General features: G+C 39.5%; 1 protein-coding gene across 2 annotated transcripts in view; it reads left to right on the plus strand.

Annotated features, from left to right (window-relative positions):
- The window catches only part of MPPED2 (metallophosphoesterase domain containing 2), a 178,033-nt gene that overhangs the window by 91,045 nt on the left and 64,719 nt on the right, over nucleotides 1–22,269 (plus strand). The gene's annotated exons all lie outside the window — the stretch shown is intronic.

Raw genomic sequence — 22,269 nt, forward strand, 5'->3', positions numbered from 1 at the left:
TGTAACTGGCAGGGAAGCTCTACATGGAGTTGAGATGATGTTTTCAATAATTCAAGATGATTTTTGAAAAATCTTCAGAGCCCGGAACATTTAAGGCCATTCCTGAACAAACAGGACTTTCAGAGATTCCCTGGATTGACTGTTGTTGGTGTGATGACAGCAAGTTTCCTCCATTATCTGAGCAGGTCCAGACCTGTTTAGGATAGGGTTTAGCTCAACCAGATTATGGCTGTGATGCATGAGGGAGTGATTTTGGATTCCGAGGCAGATCGTGTAGCATCTCAAGAAGTAACAAAACATAGAAGTTCCAATCTGCGAAGTGATGGGGCATAATTTGGTTTTGGTGGTGGTACAAACTTCGGACAAAGTTTATGTCTGAACTGGATTGATCTCATTCAAAATGTTTTATTTTAATATTGGAGAAACTGGTAAAGTCAAGAAAACACGCAGCATTAGTCGTCTAAAATGTTACCCTGAAGTTGTTTTTTTACACACAGTTTATTGGGATTTCTAGAAAGTTTGAACTATTTCCTTTCTTTTTACAACGAGGGAGATCTTTAAATGGAATTTGTCTCACCCACAGGAATTTTGATACTTTGTCTTTTGACCAAGCATACAGGGGTTGTTGAAAAGGAAATTGCAATTTCATATTTTTATGATGAAAATTAGTATTAATAGTAAAACATAATAATTAAAATAGTTAAAAAAGTAATATTCCCAGAGCTGCTGTAATCTGAACATTGATTTAGGAGTGCCTATGTTAGCATTTCTATGCAAGGAGAACAGATTTTCCCATTTCTACTACTTATTCATTCAGCCTTGGGACCTTGGGCATTTTTCTGAATGTCTCCATGCCTCCGTTTTCTCATCTCTAAAGTGAGAAATAGCAATATTACTTGTCTCTCATGGTTGTTATAAGTGAGTCAATGCATCCACAGCCTGCAGAAGACTTCCTGGCATAGAGTAAGTACTGGATAAGTGTTAGCGATTACTGATGTAGTAGGGTTGATGTTTCCAATGTAGTTTATACCTTTGTCCACCTTCACATGGAGACAATTGCACTAGGAGTCAGGTGGGCTGGCTTCCAGCTGTAGTTCAGTCTCTGCTGATTGCAGAACAAATCCCTTCTCTAGTTTGTACAACACGGGTAGTGAGGTCTGCCCCACTTTCTCTCCGACGCCACGCACTTCAATAGTCACCAAAATTAGAATCTTTAAAGAGCATACATATTTGCGGGCATGCTTGATTATTTTAATATCCTGTACAATTTTTAGCTTCTTTCACTATTAAGAATTCGACTGGAAGCAAATCTGGCGGGGTAGGTGGGGGGATTTATACTAGAGTCGCTACTCTTCTCCTATGAGGAATAAGGATTTTCCATCCTAAGATTCACACATAGGTGGACATCTGCTTATCTGCTTAGTAACCCATTAGATACTCCAACTCCAAAATAATGTGAACGGTTTTAACTTTGATTTCCATGCTTTTCCTATACCTTTTCTGGAGGGCATATTAAGTTCTGATTTACTGATATTGCTAGTGGTTTTCATTTAAAAACAGAAATCCACATAAGAACCTTGATACTGAGGATTTCCATCCTGTCACAGGTTTCTCAAAAGTAATTGCCATCTCTGTGATAAACCATAATGGAAAAGAATATAAAAGAAGAACATCTATATGTGTATCACTGAGTCAGCTTGCTGTACAGCAGAGATTGCCACAACTTTGTAAATCAGCTAGACTGCAATCCAAAAAAAAAATTTTTTTTTTAAGTAATTGCTGTCTGACCAGGGAGAGAGCTTATTAACTCATGTATTTACAAAATGTGGATTGTGACTCAGTTTCACTCCAAACAAGGTATATTAGCTCATATGCATTGCATGTTTATAACTTGTAGCGCCGCTGACAGCTTCCTAAAGACCAGAGAGAATTAACACAGTGTCTCCTAACTGACAATTTAGGAGGAATTTGTATGTGGAAAATAACTTACAACAATCCTGAGCGCTCCTGCGTGTTTGCAATTGGAGCACACTGTCATGCTAATTAGATCTGCAAAGAAGAGGGTTTGGATGTGGTTTGATGGGTCTGGGAAAATCCAATGGCCTACACTGAAGAAGTTGTAAATGGGGTGCCTTATCCTGGAAGAAAGGTGCTCCCTTGGAAGGAAGGCAAGAGTTGACCAGTTCTCAAGGGGCAGCCCGGCCTCAGGAGGCCTTCCGCTGGGTTCTGTGGCTTCTGTATGTATTCCTTAACCACCTCATTCTTCCAAGAATGGTGAAGAAAGGAGTCAGGCGTGATGTATTGTCATGGGACTAACAGTTTAGTCACAGCTTTTCTTAACTTCTCCTATTACAGTTTTCCCTCCCTCTCTGGGGGACAGAAGAGGGTCTTGTGTGGCCTAGCAGTTAGATCTGCCCAGGATTTTGCTCTCATAGCAGCACAGCTCGTGGATTTCTTGTATCCCTTGTGTTGATTTTCTGCCACCAAGGTGTTTCCTGATCTCCTCTGTGATCACTTTCAGCTTTTGATCCCAAAAATGTCTTTTCCAAAGGCTGATTGTGGTCAGAAAGAGGAGACAAAATTCTACTCTGTCAAATATCAGCCAATGATATTTGTGCTAATTCACTGCTTGTCTGGTCAGCGTGGAGGGGAGGTGGTATTTTGAAATCATCTTTGTATTTGTGGTTGCTGGATCTGTAGCCAGCATTTTAGTGCAAGTAGACTTCTATCAACTCACTCGTGGGACTGGGCATCTAAAAATCGACTAGCCCCTTCTTTTTTCTGATTTCAGTTGCTCTTTGGCTACTAAGATGCTTATGTAGAAAAAAAAAATCCAGGTGCAAATGGATCAGTAGCCAAGCCACAAAAAGTAAAAAGTCCGTCTTGCTCCGACCTGAGTGTGGCAGTTGTATTGTTCAGCAATGCACCTTGTTCACCTCCTGAACAGAAACGCAGAGCTAGTCTCCTGTGACTTTTAATGAATATGAGCGGGGCTTTCCAATGTCCAGGAATTTGATCTCTATGCTGACCAAGGGGTCAGGAACAAAGAGCACACTTTCTCATGTTAGAGTAGACCCAGGTGTAATTTGTCAGATTTAGTAATTGTAGAGGAAGTGCCTTAACTTCTGCAGCAGGAAAATTAGATCGAGCCTAGGCAATGTAATTCTAAAATGGCTGAAATAGCAAGAGAAAGTCCATTGAGCTGCATTTTCAAAGGAAGTGTGTGCAGGATTTTTTTTTTTTTTCCTTCCTCTCTCCCCCTCATTTTGGATCATCAACATGTTGAGTTTGTCCATTCATTCAGATGTAATTTTCTCAGCGTTTTTCAAAGTGGGAGTTAAGCGTTGATTCTACTCTCTGCAGCCTTTATAATTGTGTTTGCATCCAAACAGCTACAAGGTTGCTCACATTTCCTTGTTCTGATCAGCACAATGGTACTGTAAGTTTACTCTGTCAGAAAGCTTCAGATATTTTTATTTCCAATTATAAGGTTTGTAATGCATCATGTATTTCGCTGACAGTCTTCAAGTTCTTGCAATAGTGAAAAAATTAAGAGCAGATACTGAGTGAGAGGATGAGAAAACCAACTGGCAGCTCATGATAGAATTCAGATCTGGGGATGGGTGGAATGGGCTCATTTATTTTATTTTCAAGTCATACTTTGTAATTAACTTGGGCCAAAAAAAAAGGGGGGGGGGAAGAAGCAGAAGAAAAGAAAGAAACATCTCCACGTTCAGCAGGAAAGTCCTTTCACGCTAAAGAACAGGACTGTACGAACAAGACTGATTCTGTGCCACGATTTCAGGGATTCCAGCTTTTATTCAGGAGGGCTCAGGAAGGTATTGGCACAGAAATAGGTCTGTGTGTGTGTGTTAAACAAATACGCACTCTCCTTCTACATGATTCTGTTCCAGGGCCCAGGCTAACGTTTCATTTTTCTTGGCGTGAGGCCCATGGACTCTCCCATTCTGAAACCTGTGGCGGGTCTGTCCTGCTCTAGAATTACAGGCTCTGTTTACATTTTCTCCTGCTTCAGAATGCAGCTGACTGCTCTGAAAGCTGCACGGGATCAGCTTCATTTCTGGTTTAACAACCGTGCTGTTTATTTGGAAAAGGAGAAAGCAAACCCTGTCCGCTTGCTTCCTACCTCCCATTGCTAGCCATATCAGCACATACCTTGGCAAAAGCTGGTTTATGTGGAGTTTAGGACGTTGGATACAACTCATACCTTTCCGCCTGCTTGTCGTGTGCCTTTAGCTGGTGTGTTGGCGGTGCTCATATAGACGAATGTGGAGGGGGGTATAGAAGTGTTCCTGGGCATTCAGTTATGCTTCATATCAGCCATTGGCATAATTTAAATTTTTGCCGGCGCATTCTGAGAGACCAACTCAATTAGCAAACGACGATAAGAAACTTCTATTTGGATGATATATTTCACTTAGAGAACTTTTACATGTGTTATCTCCTTTGGGCTTCACAACAATTCTAAATAGTTAAAATTTAAAACCAATTCTAAACAATTAAAAGGCAAAGGGCATGTATTCATAATAATTATTAATAATAGCCAGCATTGACAAGTGCTTGTATGTGGTGACAGTGCTGCCCGATGTTGCCTCCTATTGACAGAAGAAACCAAACCAGCTTTTGGCAGAAGAGGCAACTTGCCCAAAGTTAGTTTGGGGAGAAATAGGACTAGAATCTAGCCTTCCTTTGCTGAGCTCTTGAGGCTGAGCCGGGATATCCTAGTAACTGCACACGTCACTCTACTCCTTGACCTGAGGCAACTCAGGAAGTGGCCACTTGGAAGCCTTGGCTGTTCCCATCTAGTTGCCAAAAGGACACACAGAAATCCAGGCCAGTCCTCTCAGGAGCTCTCAGGCTTCAGTGATGGGGTGCTTGAAGCGGGGGGACAATGGGATGTTGTGGGGACAGAACAAAAGAATGATCCTGATCTTCTGCATGGTGTGCTCCAGAGCCTAGGGTTTAAAAAATGAGGATCTATATACCTGTGCGTCATAAGACATGGATGAGCTCCTCTGGTGTTTCTTTTCCATGGCGACAACTTCCTTTTCCTTTGCACACACGTCAGAGGGGCAAGTATCGGGTGCACGTGGCTATTTCCTTCTGAAGCACCAAGGAGCAGCTGAGAGAGACGGCAGTCCCGGGCACATGCACCGAGAAGGAAGTGCTGACCATGCTTCCCCATGGAAGTCGGGCTGGTGTGGACCCACACACCATGTCCCAGGCAGACCTGGACTTCCACGATGAGACCCTGCCGGCTCGCTGCTGGGTGTTCTTTCATTTTCGCATGTTACACTGACAGGTTCCTTTTTAACCCAGAGTTGCTGCTGGTGGAGGGAAGGAGATGATACAGTGGCTCTAAGCTCCACAAGGGCGGGGACCCTGTCAGCTTTGTTCTCCATGCATACCCTAGGCCAGCCCAGGGCCTGGCACACAGTGGGTGCTCAGTCCGTTTCTGCTGAATGAATGAATGAGGGTGGTAGTGGTAAAGATGTGTCTGTGGCTGCCTGATTGAAGGTCCACACCTATGAGACACCCAGTTGCAAAAGAAAAAATATTTCCAAGACAAGATCAAGCATAGCCATGAATCTACAAGGACAGCTAGAGATGGTAGAACAAAGTGGAACCAAACAAAACACTAACCTATGTCCCTGAGCTCTTCATGAACATGTCTAGATCCTTCCCGAATATTCGGAAAGATAGAGTGCACGGCATCTCTCCAGGTGAGCAGAGTCTAATAAAGGTGAGGAGAGGGAACAGTGGGGCAGACCTACCTAGAAGGCAGTGAGAATTTTCAAAGAAAGGCTCAAATAGTATTTTTAGACTCTTAATTGTCATTTCTGTACCTCATTTGCCTTATCCCCATGCTCTGAGTAGCTACAGAAATTTCTATTAGATTTGGAGACTACGTCTTCAAGCTACAGTAAAAGCAGCCAGTGTAAAGTGTGAGTTTGGTGGGAAGCTAAACCGAGTGGGCCCTCAGAATGTCCTTTGGACGTTAGAAACCAGTTATTAAACATGTAGTATTCTCTTTTCTTAATGGTTGAGTTCTGAGTTGCATTAAAGCCGTACAGCTTCTGTACCATTTATTTTCAAGCTATTTGGCAAAGCACGTATTTCTTATTTAATCCTTTGAATTGTAAGTGTAATGTGAATTTCTCCAGATATTACCAGGTGGTGAGCCCATTGGCGTCCCTTTGACAGTTGTGACCCATATTTGCCGGGTTCCAGGCACTGCTGCTGCTTTGCCTTCCTGCATACATTTACCCTATAGCTCAGGTGTGCTCACCAGGAAGTCCAGGTAACTACACAGGTAGGTTCCTTCAATCCTCCTGATGATCCGTAGTGAGGGTGAATGGGCTTCGGAGCCCACAGCTTGGAGGTTGCCACTTCTACCTAGTGCTCCGTTTTTGCCAGGCACCTCACCTGCATGGCCTCAGGTCGCCCCTTTGCCCTTTTGGTGAGTCTGCCTGCTGCCAGAGTCGTTTCACAACAGAGTCACAGTGATCAAAGCCATGCTGTGTTCTGCGCTCGACAGGGGAGAGGCCCTGTGCCCTTCTAGGCCGCTCTGTAAGAGGGCCATCAAAGGATGTCACTCAGCCTCCCAGAGAGTCACCTGTATGGCCGTGGGAGGCTTGTTGGGAGACAGGACAAAACATGCTGTGCTCAGGGAACAACCCTCTGAGAGTGAAGGGTTTGTTGAAACTGGCTGAGCTCTTCTTGCTGATTCCCTCTTTCCTTAAAACATCAGTTCCTCAGGTTAACAAACTTCTGACTGGACCTGCCCAGCAGGGAGACACCCCCTGAAAGGTCTGATCCCCAGGCTGGACATAGCTTAAACAGCTGCAGCCCTGTCCTACCTACTGTTGGGGGAAGCAGTGTGTGTATAGAGGCCACAGGCTTTAGCCTTTAGAAGCAGCTGTCCCCAGCGAGCTTGTGTCTCAGTTTTATCATTTAGAACTCACTTACCTTCTTAAGCAAGTTGTTTCATCTCTGAGCCACAGTTTCATCTGTGAAATGGGTATGCAAAGAATAACAACCATTCTTCCTTGAGCATCACCCACATACAGGTATTTTACATTAAATAGTTTTTAAGCCTCACAGCCACCCTGTAAAGAAAGTAATATTTCCCCATTTGGGAGATGACAAAATTGAAGTTTTATAATGAAAATAGAGAAGTTAAATAACTACACAAGGACACTCATTTCCTAAGTAGCAGAACTGGAAGTCTAACCTCAAAGCCTTAATTTTTTCACTGCTATATGTATTTTTCGTGGGATTAAAATGCGATCGTGTATGTTAAGTTCCTGGCACTCAGTAAATGCTCAATAAATATTATTTTCTTCCCTGGAAAGTAACAGTTGTGTAGTTTTGTGATGGCTCTTTTTGTTTGTTTGTCTGTCTGTTTTCTTGTCTTTTTTAATGATGGTATATCAGGGTGGAAGGGGAGAAGCAAAAAGGGACAGAAAGGAGGTGAATAAAAAACTTAGTCTAGGAAAATAGTTACCCCTATGTGTGTGTGTATGTGAGGGAGGTGGGAAGAGAAAAGAATTTTTAAAAGCAAACATTGTATGGTTTCATTGCACGGCAAGTTGCTAATGATCTGGATAAGTGGAAACCATTTAGGAAAGGTACCCCATATATCGGCAGCATGTGATCAAAGGACGTGGAAGAGTGAATAGATGTCTGTTAAATGAAGACATATGGGGCATTTTAAGGTCACTTACTTGGAGCATCATTTTAAATGTATGAGTAACGCTTGGTACTGCGTTTTCACCCAGGAAAAAAAATAAAGGTAATCTTGGATGGGAACTATAAATTGAAAGTGGAATGTTCCGTGAGGGCTGCTCAAACAGGAAGTTAGTGGCAAATCGGAAAGCTTTTGGATTAGCAGAATGTGTCTGCATTCTGTAAAGAGCAGAAAAAATGAGTTTGAAAATCTGCTTTAATTCAGGAGAGGATATAGGAAGATTGTTTTGCACAAATATTAGAAAAGATCAGCTAGGTTAAAGTGTAAACACAATTACTGTGACTAATAATGTCTAAGTATGAAATTTGCAGCAAAAAATGAAAAATAAATGAAGAGAAGCACCTGGTATATAAAACCTAATGTCTGGCATGGTGGGTTTAGGATGGATCACATTTTTTTTAAAAAGCAGTGCTAACAGGGAGATCAGCTCGGTGCTTTGTGACCACCTAGAGGGGTGGGATAGGGAGGGTGGGAGGGAGACCCAAGAGGGAGGAGATATGGGGATATATGTATATGTATAACTGATTCACTTTGTTATAAAGCAGAAGCTAACACACCATTATAAAGCAATTATACTCCAATAAAGATGTTTAAAAAAATAAAAACTTAAATTAAATTTTAAAAAAAACAGTGCTAAAATTTCATAGAACCTACAGTAAATCAACATTGAAGACTAAGTAAAACCAATGCTACGTGTGTAAAGGAAAAAAAAGAGGTCAGAGCTGACACACTGATTTTCCATCTTCTCCTAAAATTTGTTATGAAGTTCTTTTACATATGATGCACAAAATGATGGCACATAAAACTAAGTGCCTCTGATGCCTGTCTGGCTTTATAACTGGAGATGACTGTTTCTCTCACTACATTTCAAGCTACTTTATGCATTGAAATGATGGGACATATCAATTTTAATTCTAAATCCAATAAGGTATGCTGACTTTCCGTGCCACACAAGACTCCATAAGCAATGGGAAGTAGCTTAAAGCATAATTCCAGAAATAGGATTATGAAAAACAGAAACTAGGGGAAAAAAGAGTTTTTAAAGTCCAACCCCTCAAATCAATAGGCCATAATTGGGGCCTCTATTTTCATTTTGAATCAAGAATTAATAGAAAAAACCTTCTTGCTTTGATCTTTTCAGAACGAAATAAAAGCTGCCAGACTAAAACCTAATCAGAAATGGTTGATGGAAAAGTTAGCTGGAAATAGGCTGTTGGACTATGATTAGTCACCTCCCCCCCCTTTTTTTTTTCTTTCCTTGGGTGTTAGGACTTAAGGGGAGAAATTGTGGAAAGGACATTTGTTGAAGAAATTCAACTCAAATTTGTGAGTTTTGCTTTTATACTTCAATACATTAATACGTAGGAAGCACTTGAGAATGCGGATTCTAGGCTGTGTTTATGATGCCTCTGTTACTAAACATTTTTAATGCTTCCCTATTTTTCAGAAACAGCAAAGACTAGTTATTTTTCTTACCCAAAGTCAGCTTCTCCCTTAAAAAGAGGTAGTAATTCTGTACAGGGAAGTACTTACCTGTAGGTCCCGCAGAATGAATATGAAAAACGGGAGACCTAAATGTTTACATATAATGCTGGCCCTGACCTTTGTGCTTTTAAATAGCTCTTACCAGAGGCGAATTCTGTGCGGTTTGCTGGGTTACAGAGTAGCTTCAGAGGCAGACCCAGGAGAGGTGAGGGAATTTTCAGGGTATTGAAGTGCCTGCCTACATTCAAACACACCATATGTGCCATTCAGTACTACTCTTAAAGGGAAAATCTGATATTAAGGAGGGTATTGGTTTTTAAGGTTATTTGTTATAGAAATTACCTCTGTAGAGTTTGAACTCTGTTCTGAAAGGCCTGAGAGAAACAGGATCACTTCTTTGGAAATGTTGAAGTCTGGCTGGCCTGTAAACCACAGGCTTAACCATATGCTAAAGTCAGTTCTGAGGTTTTGATACTTATGATTTTCATTATAAATGTGTTTTCACTTTGTTGATTGTTGCAATAAACAGAATCATTGGATTACTGATAGAGCAGAATACAAATATGCCAGAGAAAATCCATTTTCTTTGTCCATTGACTCAAATAACTTCTTGTGAATGAAACCAAAAAAACTTGTCTTTCTGGGTTTTCTACAAGAACAGAACAACAACAACAAAAAAAAGGTGAAAGGAAAATAGCTATTGCAGACTATCAAGGGTAGAAATCATGCAAAAAGTAGACTTCTCAATTCCTAAAGATTATGTTTTCCAAGCTGTGTAAATTCTCTTCAGTTAATCGGACACTCACATGAATAAAAGCTTTACAATTCCAGTGAAAATTCATCCATTCACCTGGTTTTGGTCATTCAAGAATTAGCATCAGACATCAGAGAGCAATGGTATGTTTTTCTTCTTACATTTAGCAGTAAGCTCTTCACAAGCTATATTCCCTCCAAAAATATACAGAGGTATCAATAGCATCACAAAAAAATGTATATACATATATAGAGAAAATGAAAACCGAAATGTAACACACCACAAGTATAACAACGGTTTCTCTTATGAATTGTTCTTTCTTTCATTCTACTTGTCTGGGACTTTTATGTGTTCTTGTAGTGGGTAAGTTTTATTTTTACAGTCAGAAGAAAAGGCCACATTCTCTAGCTGTAAGATGTATGCTAGGGGTAATTTGGACATTGACTCTCATTTTTTTTCTAGCTTTGTGCCGTCGTTGTGTATCTAGTTCTTGCAGAGTTGTGGGCCTGCACATATGCACACACTTCAGGGATTACCTGTGTCACAGGCCATTGCCAAAGATTGGGGGGGGGGGGAATGTCTGTCCTCATCAACAAGTTCTGTGTGTGCCCTGCTGAAATGGAAAGATTCCCAGAAAGCACCAGAGCTATGCTTCATTCTGCTGAAAATTTGTGTTTCCTGTTTTAAATCAGTCTCTCCCAAAGAAGGTGGAACCCAGATGGCTCATTCGGTGCTGGGGTGACTGATGGAACCCGGCCCTCTTTGGTGCTGCATTTTTGATTCACCCCCGCCCCCCGTGTGACTTGGGTCTGTGGGTCTGGCTTTACAGGATGTGACTTCAGTCAAGGAAAGCCTGGTGCCTACCTTTGCTTATTTGTATTCCAGTGCTGTACGCTCCCCTCTTCTCGTGTGTCTTTGTTCTATTAATCTGCAAAACAGGGCTCGACTTGTGATTAGTCCTTGGAGCTTGTTTCTGTAAATCAGCCTGCAAAACAGGTCGACTTGGATGCTTTTGTTCCAGAGCTTAATGTGTTCTCCTTGTCAGGCTGTGGTTCAGAAAAAAAAAAAAAAAAAAAAATGGGACCAAGCAGTGAAATTTGGTTTTTGTATGCTGATTGCATTGTCAAGAGAGAAAATACCATTTGAAAAGACAACGAGAAAATGCTAATGTAGAATGGTAGAGATGTGTTTTAGGAAGAGGAAAAGTTTACAGAAAATATAACGTGTAGCCTGGTTGTGTTGTAGGATACACTGCAGAGTGCAGTTGACTGGAACAGAAAGTAAAGCATCATTTATATTATATGGTCGAGAAGTATGGTGTGTAGCAAAGGTTGCCTATTAATAATAATTTTATGTGTATTTATATGTAATTTTATTTTGATAACTTAAAGTGGGAACAGCATCCTTTTAGCCACAATATTGAGGGATTATAAGAAGACCCAATATGATTTTGTGAGTTTCCTTGCTCTTTTCTTCCCATTCTCCCTTGTGCTGAAGGACCTTGGCACAGATTAAAATTATTCTACCTGTTAGGTAGGGGGAAACTCTGTATCTCAATTTTGTTATCTTCATTATCAAGGGACAGGCATTGACCTAACTGTGTGAGATAGAGTGTGGGTGAGCTGAGTGATGATTATAAATTGCTTTGTAAAATGCTCATTTATCACCATTTTAAAAATTCTGCTAACTCTACTTTGCGAAGGATAAGATTGCTGGAAAATAATTTTAATGTGTAACTTTTCCCAGTGACGGTGATGCTATTGGAGAAAAACAGTTTTCTACTGGAAGCCATCTTTTACGTCTCTAAAAATCTCTAGTGAATTTCAGCCTTCATTACTTGTGAAATAATGCCCCCTCTAAAAATAATAATAATAAAGAAATCTGTTGAAGTATATGCAAGGAGCAAACTGTCAGAGTCCCAAATTAAATTTGTCATCAGTGATAAATTCAGTGCTGTAAGATACTTTAATAAGTGCTTCAGCTTGATTTATTGGTTTTGTGAGTTACCAAGAGTATATTATGTCTTGCACAGAACTTAGCAGAAGCAATTTCTGACTAGACCTTCCTTGATTAAAAAAAATGAAGTCTCATTTTAGTCGCGGTGGTAATTATTTTAGTGCCAAATTGGAAGGTAAGCACACTGCAGTTCTGTCATTAATATAAAAGAAGGAAAGAAAAGAAAAAGAAAAAAATGTCAAAATGCAAAAGGGAAAACATCTGAAAGGTTCTGGTTCTTTATTTTTGCACATACTTTATTTCCTTCGTGTATACTGGGTGTCTAGGCTGTTTTACTGGTTGGGACTTAAGTTGCAGCCATCACACATATAATCACTAATGAGTGTCAGGATTCAGCTGCTAATTTGAAAGGCTTTGTGGCTCTTTCACCCCAGACACTAGCAGCTTCATTAGGCTCTGCTTTGTCCAACCTGACCTTTGCTGGCCTCTAGATCACAGCTAAATACCAACATTACACCAACACTCTCCCATTGAAACAGTCCAGACCTGATTCCTTTGGTGCATATCTTATCAGAATCTGCTCCTGACATAAACTTGGGTGTCTCATGCCACATAATTAGGGTTACATTCCCCCAAAGAGGCCCTATTTCCTCACACCCATGGGAGTGTTCAGTTTGATTGGAGATCTGAATTTTAGAGCAATTAGCAAATTTCTGTGCTTTTTTTTTTTTTAATGTTCTTTTAAAAGGCGTAACTTTTTAAATGTGTTTTTATGTGAAAAGCAACAAAAAAAAATTTTTTCCCTTGTGGGAGGAAAACTCATACAATTTATTGTTAATGGCATCAGATAAGAAAAAAAGAAAAGGAAATTTAACGGTGTTTTATTTTTTCCTTAGAGGTTTGTCTTTGGGGGTGCACTCTCCTTAAAACTCAAACCAGTTAGCAAGCAGGTGGAGGAGAGCTTTCTACTTGTTGCGCTCTTTTAAACATCCTGAGAAATAAAACTTTGCCATGATTTGTTAAGCTTTAGGTTGTCGGGAAGGAAAGCCTTTATTTCTCAGTGACATAGTTTGTAGATTCTCCGCCTGCTGTTCTCAATTCCCAGAGAAATTATTCTGCATTAGTTTAAAATTTTACCCTATGTTTGCTCTAAAGCAGTAGTCAGGTGGTGGTGTCTTTTGGCATTGGTCTGTGACTATCAACTAGGAAAATAAATCCTTATAAACTTCTTTCTCATCAGATCCAGTCTTCCAAGCCAGGTCTCCAGTGATCTTATTTTGAAGTGGTTTGAGTTCTCCTTCCTTTTTACGGAGAGTCATAAAATTAGAGATGGGCAGGAGCTCTCTGATTGCATCACTTTTTCCACCCCTTTGGCCAGTGGCTCCCCTCCCTCCAGCGTATTCCCTGATGTTCCATTCAGCCTCGGTTAGGATACTAAGACCAGAGAGGCTTCTTGTTCAGTCCCCTCTGGGAAAATGTCCCACGGTCCTTGACATGTGGGTATGCTTTCAGGCATGCAAGCTGAAGTTTTCTCTGTTTTAAGAATCCTCTGCATTCTTACCTTCAGTCTCTCTTCTTATTCCTTGACCTTCAGGAACTTTTCCTGTCTCAGTCAAACAGCCTGTATGTATTGTGAACAAAGAAACAATCCACACATGCATGGCTTTGTCTTTTTATCCTCCTCATTCAAAATGACAGCATTATTTAGGGGATTTTTCTCATTATTAACTATGTGTCTAAGATGTGCCTAAATTTGAATAGTCCATAAATTTTACCTACAAATGAATCTGATAAATCCTAAGCCATTTCATAGACCTTGTGACCAGAGCTTCTCAGAATCTTGTTGGTATTGAGACCTCTCAGGAATCTAGGATCAGGATGAGGACTCTGTAAAGTTTGTTTTTAGATGGACAAAATTAAATTTATCAAAGTCCTTGGTTCATGACACACTATTATCATGGGCCTGTGCATATCCCTTATTATTATCATGTTATTTATCCATTTATTAATAATGTAGTGAACATCCGTTGACCCACACTACACAGCCAGAGAACTAGACTACTGACAATAATTTGTGTTTGTCTTTGTGCTTTCCCCTCTCTTACTGTTACGCCTTCCTTCTCCAGGTATACATTAATTTGAATTTTGTCTTTTCAAATAGATACAGGAAAAGCGTTTGACTAATTTCAACATTCATTCATAAAAACTCTCAGCAACTGGGAGTAGAAAGGAACTTCATCATCTGATACAGGGTCACAACAGAGTTCATGGTAAATACTGAATGCTTTCCAACTAAGATCAGGAAAATGTAAGGGTTCTTGGACTCACACTTCTAGTCACCAATTTTTGGAGGCCCTAAACAGTATAATAAAGCACAAAAAAGAAAAGGAATGAAGATTGTAAAGGAAAAGGTAAAATTGTCTCTTTTTTGCATGTGACATGGTTGTTAATTTAGAAAATTCTAAGGAATCTCCAAAACAACAGAATTCTAAGGAATTTCTAAGAATCAAGAAGTAATAAGTAAATTTAGCAAGGTTACAGGATAAAGGGCTAGTATATAAAAAGCAACTGCTTATTTATATACTAGCAACATAAATTGAAAATGATTTTTTTTAATATTAATTACTATAGTACCAAAACCATAAAATGGCAAGGACAAATATAACAGAAGATCCGGAGTATCTTTTCACTGAAAATTAAACAATATTGCTGAAAGGATTAAAGAAAACTTAAACAAGTGAAGATATACTGTGTTTGTAGACTGTTCAGTCTTCCCCCAATTAATCTATAGGTGCAACTTAGTCTACCGGCTGAGTCAAAATCTCAACAGACTTTTGATTTTTGGAAATAAACGAGTTGATTCTAATATTTTTTTGAAAATGAAGAAAGAAGATCTTGAATAGCCAGAAGTAATTAAAAAAATAAAAGTTGGTGGACTTATATTATCTGATATCCAGACTTACTTTAAATCTTTTAATAATCAAAACACTGTGATAATGGTGAAAGATAGACATATAGATCAATGGAAGAGAAAAAGGAGTCCAGAAACAGACTCACACATATATGGTCAAATGAGTTTTGACACAGTGCCAAGGCAATTTAAAGGGGAAACAGTAGTCTTCAATCAGCTTGGACAAATAAATGGCATATGGAAAACCTGGACTCATACCTCACACCATATACAAAAATAAATACAAAATAGATATTATACTGAAATAGAAAAAGTAATTCTATAAAACTTCTAGAATAAAACTTAAAAGAAAATATTGGGATAGGCAAAGATTTCTTGGGCACATAAAAAGCATGAATCTAAAAGAAAAGATATGACAAATTGAACTTTATCAAAATTAAAAACTTTTCCTCTTCAGAAAACACCATTACAAAAATAAAAAGGCAGTCCACAATCTGGGAGAACATATTCTCAATATATAAAGCTCACAATTATGTAAATCTCCATCCAGAATACCTGAAGCACTCCTACAACTCAATAATAAGAAGACAAATAACCCAATAAATGGTCAAAAGTTTGAATTGTCTCTTCATAAAGAGATATATACAAATGGCCATTAAGCATACAGGAAGATATTCACCATGATTAATCATGGTGGACATGCAAACTAAAACCACAGTGAGATACCACAATGCACTGTGTAGAGTGACCAAAATTTCTAACAATACCAAGAGTTACAAGTATGGAGCAACAAATAGAACTCTTATACACAGCAGGTGTGAATATAAAATGGTACATCTTTGGAAAACTTCTGGCTGTTACTTAAGAAGTTAACTCACACCTACCATAAAACCTGGCCATTCTGCTCCTAGATATTTACCAAAACAAGTGAAAATATATGTCTAAGTAAAGATTTGTACACAAGCATTCATATAAATTTTATCCACAGTAACAAAACCCAGGAAATAGCCCATATGTCCATCAACAGGTGAATGGATAAACAAGCATGATATAGCCATACATTGGAATACTACTCAGTAGTGAAAAGGGAGTGAACTACTGAATTATGCAATAATATGAATGAAGCTCAAAATTTATACTGAACGAATGAAGCCAGACACAAAATAGTATGTAAAGTATGATTCCATTTGTGTGAAATTCTAGAAAACACAAACTAATCTAATTTGACAAAAAGATCAGTGGTTGCTTACACTGGGTGTAGAGGGAAGGGCATACTGCAAAGGGTACAAGGAATATTGGGGGCGGGTGATGGAGATGTTTGGTGTCTTGATTGTGGTCATGTTTCATCGTCACAGATGTGTATACATATCAAAAATTTCCATCAAATTGTATACTTTCATTGTATGTAAATTTTATCCAAATAAAGTTGATTTTAAAAAAGGATATTAGGCTGCATGTAGTCTTCTGGGGCTTTCTTATTTCATTCAACACTTATTGGTATGTTTAATCAAATATTTGAGGAAAGGAGGAAGGAAGGAAGGAGCTAATGAGATGTATTTATGCCAGTTATTTCTTCCATAGGAGAAAGATGGGAAGAAGTTCATCTTCTTAAACAAAACAACCCAAATTCTAGATTCCATTATCTGTCCATCTTAGATATAAGAGAATGGCCTTTCTAGAGCTAAGTTTACCATAACTTATAGCCCAATGCTATTGCTGCTTTTAATAATCAGAAAAAGTTCAATTTGTATCAGCAACATTCTTTGTCAAGTTACACAGCTTTGTGCGTGTATGTGTGTGTGTGCGTGTGCTGGAGCAGCAAAGCAGGATGAGGGTATTCGTTAAAACTCTTGGTTACAAGTAACAAATCTATTCAAAATAACTCAAGCGAAAATGGGAAATTATTGACTCATGTAACTTAGAAGTCTATGGAGATAATGGCTTCATGCATGGCTTGACCCAGATACCCAGGCATTATTATAGGAATCCAGCTCTATTTCTTGGCGAGGTCTTTAGGTGTTGACTTCATCTGTAGACAGACTCTCCCTTGTGATGGCTGCTGACACGTTCAGCTTTATATTCAATAAAGGGAGTCTAACCATCTCAGCTTGATTTACATGTCCTTCCTAAAACCAGTCAGTGTGTGAAGAAAGATGGAACGCTCTGATTGGCTAGGCCTAGTCATGCGCTCCTTCCTCAGGCAGGCAGTGGGTGAGGTGGGCCCCACCTGTACCACTTGAATTAACAATGGAATAGAGGTGAGTTTTCCAAGGAAAATTGATGTGCTGTTACCAGAAGAAGGTGGACTGAATGTTCCACAGACAAAAATAATAGTCTGATCATCCAAACGCACACACAAAAGATACCTGATGGGGCTTCCCTGGTGGCACAATGGTTGGGAGTCTGCCTGCCGATGCAGGGGACGCGGGTTCGTGCCCCGGTCTGGGAGGATGCCACATGCCGTGGAGCGGCTGGGCCCGTGAGTCGTGGCCGCTGGGCCTGCGCGTCCGGAGCCTGCGCCCCACAACGGGAGAGGCCACAGCAGTGAGGGGCCCGCGTACTGCAAAAAAAAAAAAAAAAAAAAAAGATACCTGATGTGGGTAAGAAGAGAAATATCTTGCCAGTGGTAAAGTTTTTAAAGTTTCTGGTCCCACTTTTCTTGCAGCCTATTTTTTCATGAACCATGGTCATTTTTTCATCCCAGTATCTTTGCTTCTGGCACTGGAAGCTGGAAACACTCTCAACAGTGGGTGGTGGCGATGATGAATTGAAAATTCTGGAGTGGCACATGCCCTTATTTATAATGAGCCCAGCAATCTGAGATTCTGACGTAGCTGTACTGGTTACCTATAGCTATGTTAAAAAAAAAAAAGAAAAGTCACAACATTTAGTTGCTTAAATAACAGACATTTTTAATCTTACAGTTTCTGTAGGTGAGGATCAAGGCACAGTTTAGCTGGGTCCTCTGGCTAAGGGTTTATAGACCATACAGTCAAGGTGTTGTTCAGAGCTATAGTCTCACTTCAAGACTAGACTTGGGTAGAATTCACTTCGAAGATCACTTTAGTGGTTGTTGATAGGATTCAGTTCCTTTCAAGTTGTTGGACTGAGACCCTCAGTTTCTTGCAGTTTCTTGTTGACTTTTGGCCAGCGACCTTCCTCAGTTCTTTTCCATGTGGGCCTCGCCATAGGGTAGCACACAACTTGGCAATTGGTTTGAATGAGAGAGAGAGCAGAAGAGGACCAGCAAGATGGAAGCCAGGGTCATTTGGTAATCTAATCTCAGAAGTAACATCCTATCATCCTACCGTATTCCTTTCATTAGAAGTACGTCACTAGGCCCAGCCCGCACCCTTAGCCGAGGTGGAAAGGATTACACGTGGGCATGAATGGCAGGAAGTAGGAGCATTGGGAGCATCTTAGAAGCTGCGCATGACAGTGACATTGGCAATGGCTGTAGAGGAAGGAATTTGCCCATCTCCCTTGCCATTGAAAAGTTTTCATTTGGGAACTTCGAATGGTGGCCTGGGTGCATGAAAGGAAATTCTTGCAGTAGGATGAGGGCTTTGGCAGGAGGGGGTTTTATGTTTATGGTTAGAAGTTGGATTGTGGGGTACAGAAAATTATTACGGAAACAAACAAAAAATAATTGCACGACAGGAGGTGAAATAGAGATGCATACAAAGAGTTATGTTTAAAAATGTAAACTTTTTTTGACATTTGATTTTTTAATTTCCATATGCAATGTAATGTTTAGGCATGCTGCTTGGGATGCTATTTCTAAAAAAATCTTTGACCATTTTTCAGAATATCCTTTTGGTTTTAAATACTGGTCAGGAAAAACAAATGATGTAAAAATATGTGAATAATTTTCTATTACAGAAATGAAAAACTGATTTGCATCTAAAAGTACAGGAGGTGAAGTAGTTTAACCCTTTCACCAGACAGTATGGCAATATACAATATATTGCTTCAGCTGTTCGAGAAGGCTGTGATGAATTTTTATACTGACATAGGAAATTATAAATTACATTGAATTAGTATCCATAATCACTATATATGAAACAAACCAGTTCTAAAAAAAATACACTGGTTTAGAATTTACAAGTGAAAACCTCACAAGGTACAGTAAAACAATTAACATGCTTAGGTGCCAGATTTTGATTTCTAGTTTAAAAATACTAGCCTGTAAAATGAATGCACTCTAATTCCATTAGCAGCACGAGCATTTTTCCACTGACTTGCCTAATATGATTTAGGTATGTTAAATATGCAGATTTCTCTGAAACTTTCATTGGTGTTGTCAAGAAGGTAAATTTTGGTGAATGGGTTAAAAGGCAGATGCACAAGCAAAACAAAACAAAAACAAAAAAACCCCAAACAACAAGCCACGTACACTACAAATATTCTAGTGTTTCACCTGTAGGGATAATCAGTTCAAGCAAACAAGACTTTAACAGAACATATGGCTTCACAATAACATCAATTTATCAACTAAGTTATAGCAATAAGTACTCAATCTCTACCAATAGACTTACATCTTTTGATCTGCTTTAAACAATACAGAAAACAGTTACCAATCAAAAACTGGTTATAAAAAGAACACCAAGTATTTCTTATTCAAAATCACTTTTGTGAGTTAGAACAACCAAACTAACACTTAGAATTTTAAAAAAGAAAAAAAAGAAAAGAAAAAGAAGAAGGGAGTGAGGGAAGGAGGGAGGGAGGGAGGAAATAAATGACTTGAATGTCTAAAAGCAGGAGACTGATTTAAAAATTGTAGTATATTTATATGATAGAAGGTCATGTAGTGATTAAACATAATTTTTGGAACAGTAGTTTTAAACTTTTTTGACCACAACTCACAATAAAAAATCTGTTTTACATCAAAAATAAATATACACAAACTTTTACTTGAAATTAAAATTTCATCTTTTCCTTTGTATATAAGATGTTCTTTTATATTCTTTATTCTATTTCATATTTTAAATTGTGGTAAAATATACATAACATACAATTTGCCATTTTAACTTTTTTTTTTTTTTTTTTTTTTTTTTTTTTTTTTTTGCCGTACGTGGGCCTCTCACTGTTGTGGCCTCTCCCATTGCGGAGCACAGGCTCTGGACGCGCAGGCTCAGCGGCCATGGCTCACGGGCCCAGCAGCTCTGCGGCATGTGGGATCTTCCCGGACCGGGGCATGAACCCGCGTCCCCTGCATCGGCAGGCGGACTCTCAACCACTGCGCCGCCAGGGAAGCCCTAACCAGTTTTAATTGTACAATTCAGCAGCATTAAGTGCATTCACATTGTTGTACAGTCATCACTACTATTCATCTTTGGAACATTTTCATCTTCCCCAAATGAAACTCTGTACCTATTAAACATTAACTCCCATTTCCCCTTCTCCCAGCTCTGGCAACCACCATTCTACATTCTGTCTCTATGAATTTGACCATTCTAGGTACCTTGTACAAGTGGGATAATAAATGTAAGTGAAATATACCTATATATTTACATGCAATACTTATCCTTTTGTGACTGGCTTCTTTCTATTTATTTATTTATTTATTTTTGGCTGCGTTGGGTCTTCGTTGCTGCACATGGGCTTTCTGTAGTTGCAGCGAGTGGGGGTTACTCTTCGTTGCAGTGTGCGGGCTTCTCATTGCAGTGGCTTCTCTTGTTGTAGAGCTCGGGCTCTAGGCGTGCAGGCTTCAGTAGTTGTGGCGCGTGGGCTCAGTAGCTGTGGCCTGCGGGCTCTGGAGCGCAGGCTCAGTAGCTGTGGCGCATGGGCCTAGTTGCTCTGCAGCATGTGGGATCTTCCCGGACCAGGGCTTGAACCTGTGTCCCCTGCATTGTCAGGCGGGAAACTTTGGCTTATTTGCAGTTGGCATAATGTCTTCAAAGTTTATCTATGTTGTAGCATGTATCAAAATTTTCTTTTTAAGGCTGAATAATATTCCATTGTACGTATATTCATCCATCTGTCAAAGGACATTTGGGTTGATTTCACCTTTTGGTTATTTTGAAGAATGCTGTTATGAACATGGGTGTATAAATACCTGTTGAAGTCCCTGCTATCATTTCTTTGGGGGTATATAGCCAGAAGTGGAATTGCTGGATTACATTATATTTAATTTTTTGAGGAATTGCCTTACCACTTCACGGTGGCTACACCATTTTACATTCCCATCAGCCACGCACAAGGATTCCAGTTTCTCCACATTCTTGCCAACACTTGTTTTTTTTTGATGATAGCCATCCAAATGGGTGTGAAGTAGTATCTCATTATGTATTTCATTTTTTAAATGCAGGTCCCTAAAATCTTTTCATGACCTGCTAATGGGACATAATTCTCAGTTGGGAAAAGAATTCTTCTCTGAGATTGTTGGATGAAAAAAGTCAAAGTATGGTCCCAACTTAGTGGCGGGGCCAAAAAGCTTTGTGCAGAATATGAAGACTGCTTCCAACTAGTGGTGGTGTCAATGATTTTTAAATTTTCTTTGTGCTCTTCCAAAATCTTTGGAAGTGAAAATGTGTTTACTTTCTTTTTTAAAAAAAGAGGTTGTTTTTGCCTGTGTGTGATGGGTTTTTGTGAAGGGACTGTAAGAATTAGAAAATTTAGAAGAATGTACAGGAACATGTATATTCCCAAAGATATGAGCCCCAGTGGGTCAGTGAACAAGTATTTAGTGCGTCAAACTCTGAGACTGTAGTAATGAGTAAGAGTGTGTGGTCCTTCCTCTCTGGAGCTTACGTTCTAAGGCACACAAAAAAAGATGCATTCAAAGCAGATTGAATATGATTTGCATAGGCTGTTAGATACTGGGAAAGGTGTCCTTGGTGTGCTGAGAAGGAGATTCAGAGGCTCTGTGTGAATGTACTTGGAGCAAATGTCTGAATCCTCTCCATGAGCATCAGGTTGAAAATCGCTGTTGTCTCACAGCATCCTGAACTGCATCCAGGGTTCTTTCCTCCCTTGGCTTTCATGCTTCACCTGAGGAGCATAAACATAGTCTGTACAAGTACCAGATACAGTCCACAAATGGTGGGCATTGTATATAGGATTAACAAGAATCACACCTGACCTTATCAACCCTGAAAAGAAAAATGCTATTTGTCCATTGATTGCATGAGGTTTATACAGGTTATTCTGAATCTGTGTTTTAAACTGATTCATTGTCCTTCAGAGATCCTTGGATTCTGGGTCCGTGAGAAAAATAAAGCAAATTAGGGAAGATGGACATTCTCAGGGCATCCTTCTAGAGCCCCTTCTCAGTGGTAAAACTTATTTTTATCCTGTCTCGGATTTCATTTTTTTATTAGTTTAGTGAACATTTGTTGAGTTGCCTGCTCAGTGCACAGTGCTAGACGCTGGCAATATGAGAATGAACGA

This window comes from Kogia breviceps, chromosome 7 (assembly GCF_026419965.1).
Source record: "Kogia breviceps isolate mKogBre1 chromosome 7, mKogBre1 haplotype 1, whole genome shotgun sequence".
Classification (NCBI taxonomy): domain Eukaryota; kingdom Metazoa; phylum Chordata; class Mammalia; order Artiodactyla; family Physeteridae; genus Kogia; species Kogia breviceps.